Consider the following 24,612-nt stretch of genomic DNA (forward strand, 5'->3'; position numbering starts at 1 on the left):
TGGTCCTCTTGTTCTCCTGCTTCTATACTTTTCTCTTTCCCATCAGCCTCTTTCATTGCTACAATGGTTGAGTTTCTAAAATAGAGATCTAATTATTCCACTTTTCTGCCTATAAATCTGAGTCCCCATTCCATGGAGGATGAAGTGGAGGCCCGCCCCTTACTGTTATTTAAAATCCTTAAAAGTATGACTTTTACATCATCTCTGACTGCTTGGCACTTGTACATTTCATGGACACTGTCACACCGGTTGCGCCCAACGAAGCTGTGCACTTTCAAACCTCCGTGCCTTTGCACATGCTGTTCCTGATGCCTGGCCCACCTCCCCCATCTCTACTACAGCTCACCTCCTTGCCACATTGCAGGGCTGAAATGGCATCTCTCCTTTGAAGCTAGAACCAGTGGCTCCTTCCTAGGCCTCCTCCTAGTTCATGTCCATCTGTCTCTTAATACTCATGTACTCCATCTTGGCAGGCAGTCCACTGTGGTAAACTCTGGTCCACTGGCATGAATCACAGCCTTCCACTTGGCACTGTGTGACTTTGAGCTTGGAAGGCTCTTTGTGCCTCAGTCTTCTCATCTGAAAAATGGACACAGTAGTAGTACTTATCTCCTAATATAGTTGTTAGGTTTATAAAGAGCAATGCCTTACAAGAGCCTGTTGCTTGGCAAGTGATAACCCAGCATCAGTGTCATCTATGACTAGTGGTAGCCATCACCTCTCTATAGGATAACAGTCTGCATATGTGTCTGTTTCTCCAGCTACAGTCTGAGTCTGTAAGGATGCTGATAGTGTAGTCGGGCTCATTGAGTGTTTGCTGAATGAATTGGTATATGTAAATATATACTATTTCCTGTTTATTCCTATAAATGCTTTTAATTGAGATTAAATACATATAGCTGCCAGTTTCTTTGGTGTCAATGTGAGAGGGTCCAAGTGACCTGAAGACCTGAGGCCTACAGAGTCCCTCAAGCTGAGAGAGAGGTCTGGAGACAAGACCTGCTTCCCCAGGGCTGAGTTCTACCCACTCCTCACTCTCCTTCTAGAGCAGAGATGAGCTGGGGGAGGGGGGAGAGGGATGGCCACATGTGAACCTATGACCATGACTGATTTCTAAAGAAAATAAGCAACAAACAGACATGAGAAACAGAGACTCTTGGACATGGACTGTGGATTAGTGGTTAATGGGGGGTGGGGAAAGGGGAGGTTCATAGAGGTAAAAGGGGTCAAATATTTGGTGACAGGAGGAAATCTAACTTTGGGTGGTGAAACCACAATGCAATATATATATATATACAACATACTGTTATTGTACACTTGAAACTTATTTTTTTAATTAATGTCACCTCAGTAATTTTTAATAATAATAATAATAAAAATGGCCAATATAGCGATCATTGGGAGTGAGGTTCACTTGTGGCTGGGAGAAGCTGCTTTTAGGTTTCTATCAGAGCAGGAGCCCCGTCACTGGGTAGTCTCTTTCTCTGCCCCTCCCATCACCAGTTCTAAACAGTCTGATAGGAAGATGACCTTCCTGGTCGGCCATCTGCAGACAGGGTGGATGGCCCCCGGCCGAATGATGGACTCCCATAGACCCCGTGGAAGGGAGCATCATCTGTCTTGCCCCTGTGCCCTCAGCATCCCCTTCAAACTCCTTTCGTGCCCTCCACCCCTGGTGATGTTTGGGTCGAAGGCCCTTTGAGGACTTGGGGAGAATGGTTCTGTGTACTGAGCACTCGCTTCTTAATTATTAATGTTAGTTTAAATCCTACACAAAATCCTACTTGAGGAATACTGGCTACATAAAATGTCCTATGTTTCCATCATCTCACTCTTGAATTCTACTGGTAGTGCTTGGTTTTAGTTACTTTGTTAGGACAGTTTCATTTGCATGGCCACTTTAGCTCAACTCATAGGATGTCAGATGATAAAGCCTGATAACCTCTTAGAGCTCAGGGATCCTGCCTGCTGAAGTGACTTGGCACAGAGGGCCGAGGCTGTCTGTGGAGAGGGGAGACGTGGGCAGGAAGAGGTGGTATGCTTCTGTTCAGCACCCGTGGCAACAGCATCTGCCTCCCAGAAATGACTTCAAATGATCTGTTCCAGTACATTATCTGTGACAGTCTTGAGTGGCCAGTTTTGGTGGGCAAAGGGGTGGTTATTCTCGACTGTTGTGTGTCCCTAACAAGGTGAAGGTGGCAACTGCTGCTTTATTTCAGGTGTCAGAACAAGTCCCACGTGCTGCTGATGCATCTGTAGCTGCTCCGTTCCACAGATGGGCAGCAAGTTGCTCCCAGGGACTGGGCCCTGTTTGGGTACCTGGAACATCAGAGCCGAACAAGATAGATGGAGAAGGTGCCTTCTTGGAGCTTGTAAGCAAGTAAGAGATACTGAAGAGCTCTGAAAGGTGGCTTTAAAATTCTCGTTCTATGGTGCTTTCCGCTAAGCAGCCCGGAAAACAGGGGGCCTGTGTCTCAGCCGCTGCCGAATTTGCACCAAAAAGGTGGTGGCATGCATGCCTTAACATTGAGTTTTCTTTAAAGTGATGTGGAGTAATTTAAACACGGAAAGTAATGGCAGTGAGGAATGTTCCGAGTGCTGTTAAGAAGAATCAAGAGCCTTTGGAACCCAGCCTGAGCTTGGCTGGTTCCCATCCCTCTTCTCCCTTGGGGAGTACCGGAGGTTGTCATTAGAGAAGAGGCTTTCCTGAATGTCCCTCTTGCGTGTGTGTTTGTTTTGAACAATCAGACTATCCTCAACCTGGAAGAGATGGAGGGCATCTCCCACCGACCCGAGGTCCATGTAGGATGTGCTCAGAAATGCTGATGGCGCTTCAGGGATTATCCCTGGGGACTGTTGTGATAGAGTCTTTCCAAACTAAGAGTCTAGGTTTGGGCTTTACAGGATCATTTTATTACAATTTAATGAGGTAGTCAACATGCCAGATGCTCTTCTACTCACTGAGGATGAGGATAGAGGGCAGATAGAAAAGATACACCTCATCCTGGGCAGCCACCTCCCCACCCAAGTCTCCTGTCTCCCCATAGGTGGGTGTACATCGCTGGGGTGATAAAGGAGCTGAACCTCATGGCATGTGTCACGCAGCTCTCAGCTGTCCTTTGCTGTAGTATTCCTTAGTGACAGTTTAGGACCCATGAGGATGCATGGAGTTTGCCTGGACCCCTGATCATTCTGAAGCGTGCTTGGTAATTAGGTGTCTCATATAGTTCGTGCTTTGTGGGTGCTATGTGTATAAAGTTGTATGTGTTAGTAGTTGGTGGTGGTGCTGATGTTATGATTGTTTTGTCCTGTGTTGATGTTTGAATTTTGATACATATCCATTGGAGATGTTTGTTGTTGTTTCCTGTTAAAGCATTTTTATATGTAAATGGTTAAGTGGTTTCCTTTGGTATTTCTTCAGAGCATTACACATTCCAAAGAACATTGTTTTGTGGTCACTGAGTCTAGTGATTAGTGCAGTATATTTCCTTCCCCAGAGATAGAAAAGCACTTGTCTGATCACAGGTGTTTAATTTCTTTGATCATGAGCTAAAGGAGATTTCCTCGTGCTTTGTTTATGACTTTGCTACCATTTAAAAAGGGCCAGGTAGTTAAAGTTGAAGAGAAAATTGTTTGGTTTTTAATCCCAAGTCTGGCTCCTTGATGTCTCTTAAAAGCTGCTGGGCTCTGGGGGTGGTCACTGTGTCAGCAGGAGGCAGTCTTTGTGCTCCCAGAAATGAGCTGTATTAGTTTTCTCGGGCTGTTGTAATAAGTATCACAAACTGGGGGCTTAAGGCAACAGAAACATGTTGTCTCCCAGTTCCAGAGGCCAGAAGTCTGAAGTCAGGGTTCAGGCGGGGCCACAGCCCCTCTGAAACCTGTGGGAGAGCCCTTCCTTGCCTCTTCCTAGCTTCTGGTTGCCTCAGTTGTGGGTATTCATGGCTTGCGGCTGTGTAGCTCTAGCCTCTGCCTTTGGCATCACATGGGGACATGGCTCCCCCACCCTTGTGTCTGTGGCTTCTCATGGCTGTCGATTATAAGGAGAGCAGTCATATTGTCCCCATCACTACTGCCACCACTTGACTCAGGTGCTGCTGGGACCAGGACTGAGTGGGGAGAGGTGCAGCATAGGCAGGGTGGTGGGTGGAGCAAAGCTACCTTGAATGTCTATGGGGGACAGAATGGGAGACATGTAAGCTGTTAGAGGTCAGTCTGGGCAGCACTGTGACCAGCCCCAGGGAGTCTCCCAAAAAGGGTGAGGAGGAGCCCCTTGCTGCCATGTCTGTGGCTTTTCCTCTGAGCACATAGCCTACTTGGCGTGTTTTCTCCATGTGGTCTTTGCGGCCTGGCAGCACGTGATGTGGATGCTATTTCTCTGTGTCTGTCTCTGGCTAGGGACACTCAGCTGCCAGTACCACGACCGCTATGCACTGTGTGACCCTGGCTGGCGGAGAGAAAGACCCTTCAGAAAATATAGAGGGAGGGAGGGAAGGAGGAAAGGCTGGGTCGGGACAGGGGTCTCATGAGCGATGGGCTGAGCTGAGCCTGGATGTCTGGGGAGGACTCAAAGATGGGGGAGCAGGAGAAGTGGGAGAGTAGGAAGAAGCAATGGAGCATTTAGGGAACAGTCCACGGAGGCACCTCCGGGCCTTGACTTGGTGGGTGTGTGTGGTCTCGGGGGGCTGACAGCTTGGGATGCTTCTGAGTGAGGGTGCCAGGCCAGACTGACTGTGTGGGCTCTCCACATGCTCCAACACTTAGCACCACTCAAACCTTGCTGTCTCCACCAGGGAAATGGGCCTGTGACAGGAAATGGGCCTGTGACAGGACGAAGTACAGTAGCTTGTGTGTAAGGCACTAGGATCAGTGCCTGACATATACTGAGCACACAAACATTGGCTGCTGTTCTTATTCTGGAGAGTATGGGCTCAGCTGCTGTGAGATTTTTTATCAATGAGGTTAACACCAGGAATGGAAGGAAAAGGGGAAATCACCCAAAGATATTTTGGAAGAAGAACTATTATGCTATAATGACGGATTGGATAGGTGGGCTTGAGGGAGGAGAACAGAGTTTTAAATGGACTTTTACATTCTAACCCAGAAGATGGGAAGGGTAGAGGCATGGTCAGCGGTCTCTGTATGGATTTGTTCTTGCTTAGACGTTACTGAGATGTTAACTGTTCTACAGGTCCATTTGAGTTGCTTGTGATATAACTTAAGGTAAAAGACAGAGTGAGTGATTAAATGGGGCCCAGGTTGTGGGATCCTCACACACTTTTAATTTAGTGTAAAAATAACACAGAGTTGACCTCCTCCTGAGCTGCCTTCCTTGCCGGTTGTAAACTTTGCACACCTGAGTGGCGCACATGACTTTGCAGCGCGTGGAGTAACCTGGGAGGCAGCGCTGGTGGAGAGTAATGGTGTATTTTTTCCACCTTGCTCCTTTGAAGATTGTCAAATACGTTGGCACAAAGAAACCCAATAAATATTTCAAGTAATGGCCCCACGTAAATATGTTCAGATTACATTTTTCTCTAGTAAAGGATTAAAAATGAAAACCTCGTGTGTAGGGTGAAACAGCAGGTGGGCTGTTCCCTGAGCCAGGGGTGTGGTTTTACGTAGACGTGGTTCGACCTGGAAACGAAGATCTTTCTTTCCAGAAAGTCAAAGTCATTTCTCTTTTCCCTTTGTATTATTACCTTGTAACTGTCAGAAATTGGAATATATTTGGAATTTGCAGGATGAAATGAAATCCCTCTCTCTCTGATAATGATAGAGCATCATTGCATTTTAAGGTCACCTTGTAATTATCCAGATGCCCTTCAGCTCAGTGGCGGTTCCCTTCTGCAGTGGGCCTCCGAAGTTCTTTGTACGGTATTTGGCAGTGATATCATCCATTTTTTCTCAGGAAAGTGTTTACTATGTTATTTCTAATAGAGAGATGCCATCCCTTTTCCCAGACCAATGGCAGACACAGTGAGAAGTATTTCCACCTGCTGATTGAGTTTGGGGTAAAGGGAAGAGGAGGGATTAATTTGCTTACATAGCAAGCTGTTTAAAACAGCCTTTTCAGGCCAATAAGTGTTGGTACTGGTTTTGTTGACGTGAAGGAGCATGTTAAGTTCAAGAAGCATTTGTGTTTCTGCTGCCTACCAGAAGCCGTGTGCTGGGCCTGCAGAGGTAGTGTCGCTTTGTTCTTGCCGTCTCATGCCCAGTGGGGAAGGGTTAAGGGGTATACAGTGTAAGCAGGTTTTCGGGTTTTTACAACATAGGTGAGCCCGAATGTACTCTTATCATTCCTATAATAATAATTACTAACATTTAAATTGAGCATGTCTTTGGGTCTGGCCGTTATACGTGCTTTTCATAAAAGATTCTCACTTAATCCAGTGGAAACTATAAAAACTATAAAAGATTGAGAACAAAGGGCAAGAAGAGTTTGGCCCCTGGGGTGGCGAGAACACCTGTCTCCCTGCTCTGGGCCCGATGTCGGTCTCTGTTCTAGCCCCTCAGGGATCGGCAAGGTGAGTGATCCCAGGTCACCACTGCTTCTGACATTTCCTATTTCAGTGTTCTTACGATGCACACAAGTATTTCATTCTAAAATACTGATTGCATAGGATATGTGGGTGAAGTTAGGACATTGTAAATGAAGTCGGCCATCCTCACAGTTAAAATTGCTTTATGGAGCAGGTATTTGGTTCTTTGTAGTGTCACTCTGAGTCTGAGGTGGCCATGGTGTTTATGTCCAGGTGGGGAAGAAGCAGAGGATGGTCTCCTCCTCCCCACCAGGGAGCCTGGTTGGAAGGTTCCTTCTGAGATGTCAGTGACCAAAGGAGAAAATAGTCATAACACTGTCATGTAGAAGGATATATGAGGGAAATTCCTTTTATTCAAATGATAAAATTTAAACAGAGTTAAAAGTGACTCAAAAGACACCTATAGAAAACGGTACTCTAATGCTACCTGGTTTAATCCTTCTCATGATCTGAATGGACGCACGGACAGGTTTTCTGCCTCGAACATAAGCGGGGAGGTTAACTTTAAAGCAGCGCAATAGAGTGGAAGCTGTTCGAGCTCATCTGACCAGCACAGTGTCAGTTCAGGTGTGTCAGATCATCCGTGCAGCCCTCCTGCCCGGCACTGAGGTCTGCTCTCCAGTGAGTCTGGGGTCGCCCTGCCCCTGTGCTGTGTTGTTTGCCATTGCACTTTGTATGCAGAAGCCTGGGAGAACTTGGTCACATGCAGAATGTCACTGCTGGGGTTCGTGGAGGTTGGGTGTAGGATGCTTAGTTCCTAGTAAGCGATGTGTCTATTTATGTATTTATTTGTTATCTACCGTGCTGAAGAAAATAAATGCTTATAGCTGGTAGCGGCAAAATACTTCTGGTCCAGAAAGATGCTCCAGGGAGACACAAATTATTTAAGCGAGACCATCTTTTTCCCAGCATTTATTGTCTTTTCTCTATTTTTTTTTTTTTGCATCTTTTCAGAAATGTCTGTATGTGTTCATTCTTTGCCGATTTGTCAATGAAAATTTCCCTTCTGCCTCATTTGCCTTATTCTCATGTCCCTTCCATTGTACATTTCTCTATCGGTTAATTAATCCATTCATCCTGCCTTTTATTGAGCTTGCCTTCCGTGCAGGGCACTGTGATTAGTGTAGTGGACAGAACAGTAAGTTGCAGGCAATCTCAGTACCCGATACAGGGAAGAAAGAGATATATATATGCCAATGATTTGATACCAGAGAAGAACATGCTGAGTCTGTGTGATAACTGACATTACTAACTGAGTGCTGCTGTGTGCCTGGAGTGGGTCTAAGCACTCATGTCATTTGGCCCCAGAACAGCCAGTGGGCATGGTGGGTATAGGGTGTGGATGCTGTCAGGCCCATCTGGAAAAGTCTCTGGGTTTGAGACTTTGCCTCTAACCTTGGGTTTGGCCTTGACCTCTGTGTTTCTGTTCCTCTCCAGGTTTAAGATGCTAGGGGATTTCGCAGCTCACTTTGAACATAAATCCTTTTGTAAAGGACCTAGCTCCACCAGTTCACAGTGAATGCTGTCTGCCTCTTGGCCTGGCCTCACCTGCCTGCATCCCATCTCAACTGCTATCTTTTATTATTTGGCTGCCCGTCTCCCCCAAGTCCTGCCCTCTGCTCCTTTGGGTTTGTACCTTACCTTGCCTTCCCTCCCACCCCTCCCCTCCCCTGGACTGAACTGTGTTATGGATTAAATTCCCCCTTCAATATCCATATGTTGAAGCCCTAACCTCCAGTGTGGCTGTATTCGGGGGTGGGATCTCTAAGGAAGTAATGAAGGTTAAATAAAGACATAAAGGTGGGACCCTGAACCGATAGAATTAGTGTCTATGAGAAGAGACACCAGAGAGCTCGTTCTCTCTCTGCCGTGTGAGGACACAGCAACAAGGTGGCCGTCTGCAAGCCAGGATCAGAGCTCTCACCAGAAATCAAATCTCTGAGGCCTTGACTTGGGACTTCAGCCTCCAGAACTATGAGAACATAAGTTTCTGTTGTTTGAACCTGTCACTCTGGGGCATTTTCTTATAGCAGCCTGAGCAGACTAATGCAGTGAGATTCACTTGGCCCTCACTGCAGGGGAGACACCACCTCACAGGGTGCAGGAGGATGACCGCCCCACCCCTCACCCCTCCCACAGGGGCATCCAGCCAGCCAGGTTCCTTCATGCTGGAAACAAGGCTGCACTAGCTTCCCTTGACGACAGGGAGCTGGTGGGATGGGGAGATTGAGACGTGCTGCTTTGCTTTACTTTGGACCTGTGCCCGTGCTGTAAGGGGAGCTGGGACTCCGGGTGAGCCCGCCTCCTCTGCGTGTGAGGACCACATGCACACCCCTGACTCCAGGCCGATTGCAGGACCCAGTGGACCTGGGACTCCTGTGCTCCTTTACCCTCTGCTGGGGGCAAATGCTTTTAGGATGAAGTGCCTCCTAGATTGTACCTGGATGCCAAAATGAGGGCATTGGCTGTGTAAAACTAAAATGTTCTTAAAGTTAAGTTCTTTTCACTTTTGTTTATTTGAATTTTGGGAAGTGAGAGGAACTCACTTTGGGCAGGAAGGAGACCAATTTTGAATAAAATGAGTCTCTCTAATCAGTTATGTGATTTGCAGATAAAACTTAGGAAACAGGCATTATCGCTGTCATCGATTTAAAGAATTTTAGTGCCCTGGAAACTTACACCGGTAAAATGCTCTTCGGCGGAGTCAGCCATTGCTAAAAGTAGGTGAAGAGGAGACGGCAGTTCTGTTTGCCACCATGTCTATCAGCTCCATTGACTTTTTAGTCTTTTACGTATGCGTAGGTTTCTTTTCTTCTGTGGTTTGTATACTTGTAATCGTACTTATCCAAATCAACTTTTCTCATTAAGTTCTGAAACTACTGTTGCTTGTCTTAATCTCCTCTTGGCAAGTAATATAAGTAATATATATTTTAATATTCACATGTATATAGGTTTGTACGGTATGTTATGGTGTTAGTGTAGGTTATCTAAGACTTCTGTTGGGTAACCCAGAGTTTACTAACTTGCTCCAAAGTGCCTTCTCCTAGGGTTTCTTATTTTTTGTTTGTTTTCTTTCAATGTTCTTTATCCGCAGAATGCATACTTTTTTCCTAGTTTCTCTCTATCCCCTTTCTTTGTTTATAGAGACCTTACTTAAATCTGTTATAACCCACCGTGATTCAGTACTCTGTGCTTGAAGACAAAAGCCGTCTATATTAAACGCTGTGTGCTATTGACAGGAAGCTAGTAGTCAGGGCAGTGATCTCCTGTCTACTGGTCTGAGTTCTTAAAAATATATTTTGGTTGCAGTCATCTTAGAATTCTACATGGACACAGACAGATTCACCTTTAAAATATATGGTGACTGTGATCTATAGAACGCACACTTCTAGGCCTCCAGGCTCAGGCTGCTCTGGACCCTGAGCATGTCCCACCCACCTTCCTCAGCTGGTTGACAGGGCCCTGGGCTCTTATAGGGATGATGACCAGGTCAAGGTTGCAGTCCTGTGTGCACTAGAAGCCAAGTGTTTAAATGAGAAAAAACTCACCTATTTCTTTTGGTCCAAATAAGAGTTCTTTGCAATAGAAGAAATGTTTACTTGAGTCTATCTGATGAAAATGATCCTCTTATACGAGAGCAGCCTAACATGGGTGATATGATGTCTGAGAAACACATTGTAAATCATTTGTTGCCCATCGTGATCTCTTGTGAGGATCTAGCCCTGTGGTTCGTTTCTCGAGCTTGAGCTTGCTCCAAGTGAAGCAGAGGGCTTTTTAAGATACAGATGACTCCCTCCTCCCCCTCCTCCCAGTTTCTGCCTCTGGAGTCTGAGGTGGGCCCCGATAATTTGCATTTCTAAGAAAGTTTCGTGATGCTGCTGGTGAGGGTACACTTGGAGAACCACTGCCCTAGCCACCAGATATTGAAGAACAGGTTGGCTACAAGTAGCAGGTAACTAAAATTCCTCAAATGGCTGTGTACTTTTGTCTTCAGTCGCTGCTTGGAGGAGAAGCATGTGAATCAGCCCAACAAGGTAGTACATACAGTATACGGTGAGTGCAAAGGAACAGAACTGGCTTCTCTTCAAGACATCTGACTTTTTATTGCTTCTGCTGTGTGAAATGTTGTTTCCTATTTGTCGATGGGGTAGAATTAAAAGTTGATTTGTGAGCTAAAACCATGGCAAACTGTTTCTTCTTAATCAGCCCATAAATAGACCTGCACATTTAGACATAAAAGTAAACCATTAAGAAACAGTGCTCTTGTCATTAGAATTTGTCGATTGAGTTACAATTACAGACTCTCATTTCTCTACTTCCTGTGGCTTGTGTAATTGCTTACCACCTATTTTTAGTAGATTTTGCACTGCTGATTCAAAGTGGTAACTGATGCTAAGCTCTGTGCTGCTTGGTACCGTAGGCTGGCGGGTGGCCAGGCCCTTGGATGGGTAAAGCTACCTGCCTGGGCACCGTATGAGGCGGTGTGCTGCAAAGTGGATCCCTGGGCAGGCATCCTGGGAGTCTGGACACCTCCTCTGGTTTCTTCTTACTACTCCACCACCAGCCTGAGGGGAGCCATGGCTGGAACCTGTCTCCTAGCCCCTTGAGAAGAATACCAGGTGGCGCTGCCTGGTATGTCGCCACTTGATGGGTATCTCACTGCCCCCAGCCTGTTCTCACTCTCAAGCAAAGGTGCTCAGCACTGGAGTAGGCTGCTGGAGCCCCGGGCTTTGGCCTCTGTTCTCAGCAGACCTGGGGTGAGGTGTAACTAGGTGGCACTCATCTTCAGTGGACACGGACTTTTTCTTTAAGTCTACTCTCCAGGTGGGCCTCTTGTCACCAGATGGTGTGCCCAGGCAAGGCATGGCTGGAGTGTTCAGTCCTGCTGCTTTGACCTCTGAGTTGGGTCTGGCTGGTCAGCCCAAGTCCACGTGGCTGGCAAGGATTGCTTCCACCCACAGGGGTTCTAGGGAGCCAGGGAGAACCCAGCCACCCTCCCTTTCCCATCAACACAGTTACAAACCCCTAGAACAGCTCTGTTGTCTTTAGAAATTGACAAGAATTGTACAACACTGCTTGGGTGCTGCCATCTCCCAGCTCAGAAAACTTGGGGGAAAAATACCCCTGAATAACATAACTGAAGGAAGCACCTACCTGTGTGAGCCGCCCTGGAGCCATGGGGCCTGGGGCTGCACCATTGCACGCCTTCCTTTTCTCATTTCTTAAATGAAGGATTTAGAGCAGATCTGTAATTCTTCCCTTCAGGATTTAAATGCTAGTAATTTGTGAGAGATTTTGATGTCATCTGGGGGAAGCCTGGGGAAGTGATGTAAATTACAGCCACTCTGATAAGAAACTGGTCATTTTCATCTCTTCTCCTGTTCGGCCTCGTGTACCTCCTGTCTTTCTCTTCACCCCAGAAGAAGAGGGAACAGGCACGAATGTAGCTCCATGAATTTCAGGCCGGCTGTTTTTTGGGGGCTGGTGGGGATAGGAGGTGTGCACAGGACATATTTAGTGAATATCTTTTCTCCCTCTCAGTCCTCACTAGCCAGCGTTCCCAGCAGTTTTATCTTTGGCTCTGTCCTTGGGACGGCCTCTGTCTTTACTTGGTTATCAGTGCAGTTTACTGTATGTTGGTATAGTACTCTCTGTTAATTTGTTTTGGTAGTGAGCTTCTCTAGAGTAAGGAGCATTTCTAATTGACTCGCTTTATAATAGAACTGATCACAGTGACCTCTATAAGTAAGTGCTTGATACATGTGTTACTTATTATAATTCTGTAATTGAGGCACATCAGTGCCACACATTCTCATTGCAGCCTGTGAGCTGGGAGGGGTGTATGTAGTTCGATTGATGTAAAAATGACACAGTTGCTGTTGGTAGTTGCGTTTTGATAGGACACTGAATGTTTTAATCTGTTGGGTGCTTAACATCTGAATAAATTCTCAAGATTTTATTGAATGAACTGATTATTCTTGTGCACGTGGGGTAGGGAGAGTTCAAACTACCAAAAAACTTTAAAATTTTCTTTGGAACTATATTTAGAAGCAAAAGGGAGAGGCTTTATGTCTTAGCAGTTGTTTGTAAAAAGCAATCTTGTGAGTATGTGAGAAGCTCTGTACGGTTCTCCCACGGCCTTTGCTAGTCTGCTGACTGCCCAGCGGTGCCTGGATAGTTGGAGGGACAGGAGATTGGGAAACCCACCCTGACCTCACCACTGACTAGCTCTGTACCCTAGAGTGGCTTTACCAGCTTTCAGTGCAGAGGGTGGTTTGGAGCCTGTGGTTACTAAAGTCCCCTGAAGCTGTCACATTTTTTTGATGCTCTTGACTCTCAAATTGTAAGATGTGATCTCTTAGTTAACAGAATAGTCATATCCTGTCAGAAACACTCATAGAATAAATCCTCGCGTACTCATTGCTGGCTTCAGTAGTTATCAGTGGCCAGTCTTGTTTCACCTAAACTCCCACACTCTCCAATGGCTTATTTTTGAAGCAAATCCCAGGCATCAATTTATTTCATCTGTAAATATTAAATATCTCTGTAACAATAATTTCTTAATATTATCAAATATACAACCAGTGTTTAAATTTCCTCACCTGTCTCAAAAATCTCATTTAACTTTAGTTTTGAAACCAAGATCCAAATAAGGTCCATCCATTGCAGTTGGATGATCTATTTATTTCTCCATCCTCTTGTTATCACTTATTTATTTATTTCATTATTTATTTGTTTATTTATATTGACTGTATTCCTTATGCCATCCTTCACATCTCCATGACTTATTTATTATTTTAAATTGCGGATTGGTTCATTGGGGGAACTAGGTCTTTTGTCCTGTAGATTTCCCGCAGCTGGAGTTTGCTAACTAGACCTCGTTTAACATGCTTTTTTTTTTATCCCAGATTCTGGTTTGATTTTCTGGCAGGATGGCTTCACAGGTGTTGCATGTGCTCCCATGGGCAGGAGGACATAGGAGCCAGCAGCCTTGACGTTCATTGCCTTTGTCCATAATTCATCAGGGTTGCAAAAAGGTGACATTCGGATCTTCTCATTTCTTCCACATTTACCAGCCATATGAGGACATTGCTCAGCTATTGTCTTGAGGGACATTCATACAGGAAAATCTTGTCCTTTATTTGGCAGCTTTCAGAATAAATAATTCTAGTTCCCCAGCATCCTCTAAAACCACCAGCAAGGCTCTTTGTTTGTTCATTTTTAGGAAAATTATGAGCTCATGATTTAAGATACTTCTGAAGGAGTTTCATCCATTGCAGTGGACATCCTTGTTGCTCAGATCAGCCCGGCTGCACTCCATGCTGCATGAGGTTGCTGCCGCATCCCCTGCATGTGCCCATGATCCACAGCACCACCACAGAAGGCCAGGAGCTGTGATGCTTTAGGCTCCTTTGGTCAGTGCCCACCCAGGCCGCAGGTCCCTGTTTCTCCATGATCCCTTCAGTAGGCAAAGGAATTTGGGGACCACAGTTTGAGAGTTAAAGACACTCATTATTCCTGGTGGTCGGTCGTTGTGTCTGGGCCTTTTCAGTGGACAGAGGTGGTTTTTTGTTGTTTTGTTTTAAACAATCTATTGTAAATTTGTACTGCTTTTTCTAATTCAAAAATAGAATCACAAGATATTTTACTTCTTTGATTTTATATTTGTATCTTTTATGCTGAAAATTTTTGACCCTAGGAATATTAATATGATTACTTATTTGCTTGATTATCCTATTTTATTTATATACAACACATGTAAACAATTAGAATAACTCTACCAGTATCATCAGTAACAGTTTGACTGCCGACAACAGCTGAAGATGTTTTTGTCCTTGGGGTTTATCCCGCTAGGGAAGCACAGTCAAATTGTCGTGTGTTTCAAGTCTTCCAGAGTGATTCCTCTCTTTATTTGTGCCACCAACTCAATGCATAACTTGGTTAATGTGTTTCCATTCTGCTTCTGATTTTTTAGGACTTAAAAGTATTAATATTGGTTTATAATTATGCACATCATTTACACGGTTCCAGAGCCAAAAGAAACATACTTCGAGAAGTCTTATTCGTATTTTTATCCTTTTCTCTCCCTGTCTCTTTCAGTCATTATTTTTAAAAGGATTATTTTTCTTCTCCCTCCTTTTACTGATTTTGTTTTAATGAAAGCAAATGCATATATCCATAGTTGCATACTTATTTTTAATATTTCTCATTTTCTTGAATAAACAGTAGCATACTTTACACTTCCCAAACTAGAGTTTAAAGGTTGTCTTCTAATTACATGGTATATTGTAAGTTAGTTAATCGTGACATTGAGTTAAATTGAATGTGCCTATTCAGTTATTATAGAAATGGTAATTATAGCAACTGCCATCTGAATATTTTAATCATATTCCAAAATGGTTAGAAAATACATTAATATTCCTGTCTTATTTTTGCTGTTAAAGAAAAAAAAAACCCAAACTTGGTCTGTTTAATTTGCATGTATTCTATTTCTGTGGCTCTCAACCTTTCAGGGGACATTTCATCTCCCAGGGGCCATTTGGCATTGTCTGGAGATATTTTTCGATCGCCACAACTCAAGGGACGGGGAGGGGTTACTGCCAACCATTCTACAAAAATTGGGACAGCCCGCACAGCAACGAGTTATCTGGCCCCACATGTCAATAGGTATATCACTGGTGAGAAGCCTGCTCAGTTCAACCAGGTGTTTGAAGTCTTGGGTCATCTCCCTCTCTCTCCCTTCTTCCCTCGTTTCTTCCATCTCTCTTGCTCTCCTTTCTTCTCTTCTTCTCTCTTTTCTTTCTCAGTGAAAGTCGATATTTACATCCAGGACTTTAAGAAAACATAAATCATTTAAAATGAAAAGACACAAGAACATCAATAATGTGTGCTTCTATAAAGAGAAGAATAATTCTGTACTTGAGTGCTCCACTTTAGTTCATGTGTGCAACCAAGTATTTTGGGCAAAGCAAACTGCTTGATTACAGGTCTCAGGAAAACAGGATTTCTTGTTAGCTGCATGCACGTAGAACACCAGCTTGATGGTTTAAAGTGACTGAAGTTAAAATTTTGATGTATCAGCGGCACTGTGGGCGAGCATGTGGCTCCACGGTTGATCTTGATATACTATCCATTTATGAAAGATTTTTATTCACAGGCACATGTGACTGTAGGTGACCAATGGGAAAGTTTGCTGCTCTTACTAAGTTACTTTGTCTTTAATGACATCTGGGATAACTCGGGGGGTGCCATGAATTTTTCTTATTTCTGTATTTTCCATTGCCTCCCTTTAACATCTTATGAAATACTCAGTTTCAACTAAAAAGAGGAGTGAATAATGAAATTTCGTTACGGTTTTAACGTGATGTGGACGAATGGGGGCACGCGCCTCTTTTCACGTGGGAGGCACCTGCTGGGGCATCGGCAACGTGCACTTGATTGTTTGCAGAGCGATAGCCTGGGAGCGCGAGCATGGGGCATAGAAAGCACGGGTTCAAGGTGGATGGTATCTGGCCCTGTGATGGGCGCTTGATGACTTCAGATCTTAGATTTCCTTTTGCCTTTGGTAATAAAGAGGATCCGGTAGTTTAGTGTTATTCTAGAAGTTCCTAACAGTACTGCTCTTTTTTTCTTCTTTTCCCCCTGTATTTCCCCCACTTCCATCAGGTAAATTAAATGAATTGGGGGGAAAAAAAACGATAGGCACTTCTTGACACATGTAACTGCAATACAAATTTGATTCCGCAGAATGAAACTGTGTATAATTAGAAGAGTTACAGACAATGATGACAATTCACAGGTTTGTCCGCCCTCCTAGGGATTAGTTTGATAGGATAAATTTTTAAAAACATTTTACTTGTGAGCTTCAGCACTTTTCTGTTGTTGATTCAATGCTGCTAGTGGGGGTGCCTGTGTGTGATGATGGCTTCAGGGAAGACTTTCAGAAATAGATTTAGTCATCAAAACCTCTTTTTGGCTTTAACTTTATGGCCCTAAGACATAAAAACTTATCCTTTTTAGGCCTTTGACTCACATCTTATACTACCAACCTTTTTCTTTCAACATCTTTCTCTGCTTGCTCAAGAAAAAAGTCGACATTGATTTATATGCCTTTTTCCCTTGCCAAATTCAGAGCCTTTGAAAATCCTCAGCCTTTTTTCAGCCTTTATATTAGTTTGGTGGGGAGGCCCTTAAATATTGACAAGGTTCTTTCTGAAGCCTTGGCCATTTTTTATTATGCTCAGAAATAAAAAACAGTTTGTGCAATTTCTGGGCAGTGAGTGTTGAAGTCACCATTGCAGGGCGTGAAGGGACCACGGGCTGTGCAGTTCTGTGTTGTGCCGAGCAATGGTAAAACCTGTTTCCAGGTCTTACTAAGGAGGAAAAGCCTCCTACCCCAGTGGCAAGCTGTCAGTCGGACTGGGCAAGTGGAAGGAAGTTCTTAAATGCTCCTCTGCACGCGTGAGAGAAACCACGCTCAGACAGCATGTAGGGGCTTCAGAACTGATGGGCAGCAGCCTGGTCCTCGCCTTGCTGGGGTGCCTGTCATGCCCGTGGGAGAGGCAGGCAGCCCTGACTGAGATGGGATTCGCCGTGAGTCTGCCGCATTCGGGCTTGGGGACAGAGGTTGAGCCTTTGTCACCAGTCAGTGAAAACAAAGCACTTTAAATGCAGAACCCCATCAGCTTCTGCCTTCCTGTAGAAATAGGATGTTTCTAGAAAAGAAAACCAGTTTATAAATTTGGCACTGAAAAACTTTTTCAGCCATTCAGTGTAGACTCATTAACTTGTGGTTTCATAAGATTCTGAAGCTACTGGTACATATTTTCAGGCAGTTTAATCATCCTACGTAAGGTCTGACTCTGTAGGAGGACTCGCTGGATTAATCTGATTCAGTTCATTTCCTGGGAGAATAAAATTATAACTGCATGTTCATTAATTTATGGTTGTGATTCATCTACTTCAGAGCCAATATTAAATCATCTCCTACCTCCAGAAGATATGTTTTTAAACATAAGTATCAGAGTTAATATTCTGAGTTAAGTTTAGCTTGTTGTAAGATTTGTTTTTGTCTGTCTACTATCACTATTTTGTTGAAAAAAACCTTTTTATTTGAAAGAGTAATGCTTTTTTTTTTTTTTTTTTAAAGGACAGCTGAAACCATCCATCAAGGGAAGCCTGTCTTCTGTCCCAGGTATACAAATGTCCTCATCAGAGGTTTCTTCTGTGTACATCCAGAGGTTCTGGAACTATCTAGGTAGTAGGTCATTCGAATCATTTTATTTTTGTCTCATTTTCTCCCTTTTTTCTTATAATATGAAGAGATCGCTCCATTATTAATTTTTTAAAAATAAGGAAAACCACCAAATGTTACACTTTAATTGGCGAATTTTTATGGTGAGTTATGTTGTAATCAGTAAAAAGTAACCTTAAAGTTTAGGGACTGATTTAGAGAGAAGAAATGAGAGGTGAGATAGCTTTTGTCCTTATATCAGTTAGATATGAATAGATATCAGATACGAAGTTCCCCAAAGTTCTGTGTAGCTTGGACTAAAAACATAGTTTTAGGGATTATTGAGACAGAAAAGCCTGTGGTGAATCCACAAAGGTTAATTAACTTCATGTGGGTGATGAATTTCAGTAAGGATAAACAGCGGGTTTGCACTTGTAGGAAGCTTAAGTAGGCAGCAAACGAGAGGGTAAATGTCTTCATAGATCAAATTATTTTCGCTCTGAAGTGTTCTTACCTTTTTTTTCTGAGTTAACCACGTCTTTGAAATCTTTCTTACTTAGAACTTAGAGGCATTTCTGTTTTCTTACAAGTAAATAGTACTTTGGTATAGAGATGTAATTTATTTGTTTACCTATTGATGGATGTTTAGGATGTTTCCATTTTGACATCCTACCGAACTGCTCTCCACAGAGCTGGGTGATTTTGTGCTTTCATCACCAGTGTCTCAGGAGACACTGTGCTTCCCCGCCACCTCCCAATATTGCCCACTGTTTGATCGCACTTAACATTTAAAAAAAAATTTTAACTTTCACTTTTGAAATAAATTTTGGCTTACAAAAAGTTGCAAGAATAGTACAAAGGATTCCTCCCTACCCTTTATCTAGCTTCCTTAATCGCTAACGTCTTACATAATCACATTACAATGATCACACAAGGAAAGTAACATTGATTTTGTGCTATTATCACATTTTTTGATCTTTGGCCCTGTGATGGATGAGAGGTGACAGTTTTGTGTAATTTTAGTTTACATTTATTTTATTATGAGTGAAATAAAGTCCAGCAACTTTTCATATTTTTGCAAGTCATGTATTTTCTGTCCCTTTTCCTTTGCCCATTGTTTTCTTGATTTGCTGGTCTCTTCTTTTGATCAATTTGAATGAGCTCTCACTGTATCAGGAAAAGTAGCTCTATGGGTTATGAATTACAGATAGTTTCCCCTAACTTTTAATTCATCTTTCAGATTTCTCTAGGGTGTATTTTGCCATGTAAGTTTTTATATATGTATGTAATGGAATTCATCCATCTTTTGTGGTTTCTGAATTTTTAGTCATAGATTAAAAAAAAAGTTCTATAAAGAATCTTTCATATGCCTATCTATACTTTTATGTTTTCACCATAAACCTTAGATATGTTTGTAGGGTGTGAAGCATGGCTCCAACTTTCTTCCAGATGATTTACCAAAGTATTCGGATAATTGTCATTTATCTTTTCCCCTGTGACTCGAGCCAGCACCTTTATCATATCCTAAACTCCCAGATTCCTCTGGGTCTGTATATCCGAATGTTTTCATTAGCCCTTCCCATTATGTGCCACACCAAGCTTGACCAAATGAGTTCTTTTAAAAATTCCTATTATTTTAAAGTAAATAAATAAAAGAAAATAGCATTATATCAAAAGTCTATTAAAAAGCTAATTCCTGTGCTTACACATGAGTAAATGAGGCAATAGAGGCCCAAAGGTCACTGAGTTTTCAGGCACAGGGTGGAAGGTGGATGGTTACCTCTATCGCAGATCCAAAGGTGGGTAAAATATATTTGTTGCAAGGAGTCATTTTGATGGTCCTTACCTAGACTGCCCCTCTGCCATCCTGCCAGCTGTGTTCTTGGATACGGAGGGAGCGGGGACAGGTTAAGGACGGCTGGTAGGAAATTTGATTGAACATAGTTACTGACAATATTTTTTAAAAAGAGGGTGTGGGGAGCCCAACACATTTTGGAACGTATCTTAGCATTCATTCCCTGAAGAAGTTTCTTTGGAATGGTTCACTTCTGGTCTTTAGGAAATCTATCATTTAGAAGGGGTGTCTGTGCTCACATGACATAGTTAAGCCTCTCTTGTCACCAGTGTTTGACAGAGATCGTTCCCAGGGTCCCCTAAGCACACGCTCCTTCGGAAGGAAGGGGTCAGTGAAGTTCTTCAGCGGGCTGCGCTGCGTAGGCTGATTCTTCTTGGTCTCTGGCTCGAGGGGCAGCATGCACAAGGTCAAGCGCAAGGGCTTCCAAGTCAAAGGGCTCCAAATTCTCACTGCACACATGCACTCAACCCCCTTTGGGCATCCCTTAGCTTCTCTGCTGTGGGTGGGGATTACGAAGCGTCATCCTGGTGTTAGGACTGAATGTGATAACATGTGAAAAGCACTTACCTAGTCGGTGGCACCCCGTCGTGCTGAGTAAATGATTGCCACTTCATTGGTCTGTTTTTCTTTCCTCCTAAGTGTACAAAACGCTGAGGCACATAGTCTCTGAACTTGCATGCTGAAGGTGAAGGAAGATAGGCTATAATTTGGGATTAAGAGAGTGGCTTTCACGTGTGTAAGTAGCACATAGAAGGCTGAAACCCAGGAGAAGTGAGATCGGCTTAAACGTTCTAAGGCCTAAGGAAAAAAATATTCTTCCTGTTTTTGATCTGTTTGAGAGAGATGGACAAAGAGCATAGGCTCGGTGCTTGGTGTCAGATATGACCAGCTGCAGGAGCAGGATTGATCAACTTTCATGCACATCTGGGTTAGATTTTTTTTTTTTTTTGTCGAAAAGAATAATCTTCAAAATAGGGCACATAGAACAAATGTCAACAAAAAGGAATTGAAGCTGAAGTAGGAGAAAAATTAGTAGGAGAGCACCTTGCTACTTTACGTTCAAAGCTCAAGGTTTGGATGAATTATGAGTGTTTCCAGGCGGATATGGATGGCAGAACATCCCTGTTGATATACTTTGAGTGGCTTTGAAGGAGAAGAGAAGTGCTAGAAGATTGGAGACAGGCAAATGTTCTAATTTTCTAAATGGAGTAAAAAGCAGAATCAAGAAAGAGACTACTAAACAGGTTACTAAATGGAGATAAAAGGCGGGGGCATCAAGCCTGTTGGCATCTCTTCTCCTTGGTGCAGGGTGGTGTGATTTCAGCAGGGCGTCTGGATAAGGTTGGACCACTTATGAATGTGTCCCTTAGATCTAGTATTAATGTACCTTCTCTCCTTGGATACCCCCTCTGACCCTAGGCATTCTTTAAAAGCCTCTGCACCATCGTGTCCTTGGGGATGAGTCTGTGGTCATCTGCTCTCACCATGCTGTGTGGGACCCTGCCCCTACCTGTATCCACTGACCAGCTCGCTGGACTTGCCTTCCTTTGCCCCCTTATCATCTTGACACACCACACCTAGCTGGGGAACAGTTTTGTCTTTTACTTTTGTAGTTTGTTTACACAAAAGACAGTGTGCAACATTACCAGAATGCAAAGGGGGGACAGGGCACGCACAGACCTTTGTCATGTGCTGACTCTGAGTAGAGGGCCAGTAGCCCATGGCACAAAGGAAAGAGAGTTGCGTTTCATTGCCAAATGGGGGGAAGGGACGTTTCTTACCTCTACCCCATTGTCCTCTTACCCCTCAGCTGGCTTCTTATCTACTCTGTGTAAGAACCTGGCAGGTTGGGTGTTTGGAGTAGAGCGGCCCTCAGACCACTCTCTTTTTTATAATGAGAGGCTAGTTGAAGGAACAGAGCTGTATTTTCTTTGAGCACCTATTAAGTATTTGGAACATTGCCGGGCATTTTTTATGCTATTTAATGTAAACAACATATCTGCAAAGCAACCCTTTTCTTTTTATCCTCCATTTTATAGGTGAGAAAACAGCTTTAGAGATGGTAAGCCATCTAGCTTAAAGACAGAGCCCACAGGGGTGGTGAAGCTGGCATTTCGTTCCAAATCCAGCGCTGTGCCGGGAGTCAGGGAACAGGCCCATCTCCCTGCTGGCAGCACTGCTGTGTTGGACTGCCATACCCCGGGGGTGGTCTGCCAGTTAGATCCTCCCTGAGGAAGGTATCAGATGCATCCCCCACCATTTTTGGCCATGATTTGTATAGCAGGTTGCATGAAAACCTGGAAACCTGCATATCAGATTCGCAGGCGATGAGTGGCTAGAGTAATAGGGATTATACATGACTGAATCAGAACTTAGAACTCTTGAGAAGCGGAACGATGGACTAAAACTGGTGAAATGGGCCGGGAGGATTAGTGAGGCACCTGCTTCCACTCAGAAATCCTCCTGCCCAGATGTGAGAGGCCGGGCACTGCTTGCAGGTATGGTGCTGCCTGAAAGGTAAGGCAGTTTCAGGAATCATTAACGTGCGTTTCCATTTTCTGCAGTGGACATCCCTGTCTGATTCCGTGTGTCATATACAGAGGTGATGGGTGATGATGATCTGTAGCATCCGGAATTGCCCTGTTTGCGCTCTTACCATCCAGTTGTCTGTTTCCTCTGCTTTGTAGGGGCAAAGCACATGTCCGTCTTGTCTTTTGTGTGTCCAGCACCTAGCACAGTGCTAGTAGGGGTTCCAGATATACTTGTTGAGTAACTTACCGTGAACTCTGTCTAGAAGAGAGAACAGAACTGAGACGATGAGGTTTGGCGAACTTTGTCATTTTTCAAGGTAGTTTTCCTTGGGGACGCTGACGTTTCTTTAACTGTTGGAAGTTTATTCTCAGGAAAAAGAGATTAGACCTACTTTCTACTCCATCAGAAATTGTTTTTCATCTAAAATTATTATGTTTATGTATACATTCAGTTTGCTTGTCTCCTTAGAATTTTTAAATTCTAAGGATGCTATTTATAGATATTTTGGACAGCACACATCTATTTTTAGAAGTCACTTAGAAAAGTTTAGTTGAATTTTTTTTTTTTATGGGCGAGTTTTTTGGTAGCATATAAAGTATAAAGCAGCACTGCTGTATCATCCCATATTTGACCTGGGGCCCTCGCCAGACTGAGTTCCATGAGAAGGACAAGCATCTGTGCTGTGCCTTATTTAGGTACAGTGTTTGTACATAGTAGATGTGCCACACATTTTCATTGAATAAGTATGACTTTCATTTTATTCTACCAACAGGGTGACTGATACCGTCTCCAAGGAAACCTAGTCTCTGAGGTTAAGTAGCAGCCTCAACATCATATAGTGAGTAAAATCTAGAGATGGGACTTGCCTCCAGTTTAAAACAAGGTCCTTGTGTCCTTTACGTCATATGTGGAGGCATGGCCAACTTCATTACCTGGTTAGTCTTCTTTCAGACAAGCCTTGCATTCAAATATTAAAGGTTTAGAGAATAAGAGTTTCTTGAATGAGCCTTTCTTCATTTTCTCCTCTTTTTTCTATAGTAGTGGCCCTTACTTGGGGCTGTCATTATAACCATCTAGGGGCTTTTACAAATCACAGATATTCTGATTCAGTAGGTCTCAGGTGGGATCTGTTTGGAATGAATAAGCAGGCCAGGAGGATCCTTTTGGTTCCTGGAATGTGTGGTTAGAACACTCATGTATTCAGCTAATGGATGTAACCTGAAGATATTCTGTGTTTTACTGAGTTGTAAATCTGAGTACTGGGTTGCAAGGTGAAGCAGAAATTCAGCTCATCACTGACTCTGTTCTGTTCCTCAGCCTCTCCATGAGGTTTTCTCTTTGCTTGCACATTTTTAAGGGAGAAATTATATACATAGAAGCAGTTGTAAATTTTAGGATTTACTAATTTCAGGATATACTCTCTTAAGGGTTTGGTTGAGTAAAATGGTGAATTCAGAGAAAACTTGAACTCTCTCCCTGACTCTGTTAACTCTGCATTCGAAATTGCATTGTGGAACTGAAGCTAATCATTTCATAATGTACGTGAATGAGTGGATCAGAGCCTTATTTGACGCTTCCCCTAGGTGAGGATAATCTGAGGAGACCTGGCTGGACAAGGAAATGGGTTTGACTTTCTGCCAGATGGTCATTGAAATGTTTTTTTTTTTTCTCTTCCATTTCTGTGTGTGTGTGTGTGTGTGTGTCTCCCCAGTTAAAGGGCTGGGCATGTAGATTTTCATGCTCTTGTCTAGTTTCAGCTTTGGAAGTGCTTACGCAGCTAATCTGGCATTTATGATTATTTCCACTTTGAGCTCAGCAGGAGGCTCTTTGGGGATATTCAGACAGAAATGACTTAATTGGATTTCAGCCCAGACACAGTGTTTGAATGGCTTTATGGATGGCATTAATTGGGCTGCTGCCAAAGAAAGTCATATATATGTTTTTGAGCTTTAGAATTTAGAAATGCGCTTGGATTTACTCCTTCTCATTGGCTCATTGCTAATTTATCCAGTAAATGAAATACTCAAGAAAAATAAATTTACAGCACTAAAATTAGGAAATATACTTCGTAAGCAGAAGCATCATTTGGTTTGGGCACAGTTCCATCATTATCTGTATTTAACGCTCCATGTTGATGCTCGTGGGCTAGCTTGGGCACAGTTGTGGGAGGGATTCTCGGGATCTCTTGAATTTAAATTTGGGAGATGATTCTGGGCCCTATGGCACTGGATACTGTAAGGTCTTGGACAGTTGCAGTCAACTTTACAGCTATAATTACAGACATGAAAGTTTATTGGATGATAAATATCTGAGAGGAGTCATTTTATTCCGAGCCTTCTGTATGCCAAGCCATATGGACACCAGCATGTGGCAGTCCCTTCCCGGAGGCTCTTCCCGTCTAGGTAGCTGTGTAAATGAGGAGTTTATGATTATAGAAGTGAAATTTCCATAAG

The 24,612-nt window shown here is 43.4% G+C and overlaps 1 protein-coding gene across 3 annotated transcripts in view; it reads left to right on the forward strand.

The window, feature by feature from the left end:
- Positions 1 to 24,612, forward strand: part of NCK2 (NCK adaptor protein 2) — a 127,877-nt gene that overhangs the window by 32,346 nt on the left and 70,919 nt on the right. For 2 of the 3 annotated variants that reach the window (XM_025039100.1, XM_006920796.3), the window contains exon 2: positions 17,689 to 17,733. The gene's annotated coding sequence lies outside the window, so the exon portion shown is untranslated. Of the gene's footprint in view, positions 1 to 17,688; positions 17,797 to 24,612 lie in introns of all 3 variants that reach the window. The other variant, XM_015596304.2, reaches the window with a different exon arrangement.

The sequence above is a fragment of the Pteropus alecto genome, unplaced genomic scaffold, assembly GCF_000325575.1.
Source record: "Pteropus alecto unplaced genomic scaffold, ASM32557v1 scaffold288, whole genome shotgun sequence".
Lineage (NCBI taxonomy): Eukaryota > Metazoa > Chordata > Mammalia > Chiroptera > Pteropodidae > Pteropus > Pteropus alecto.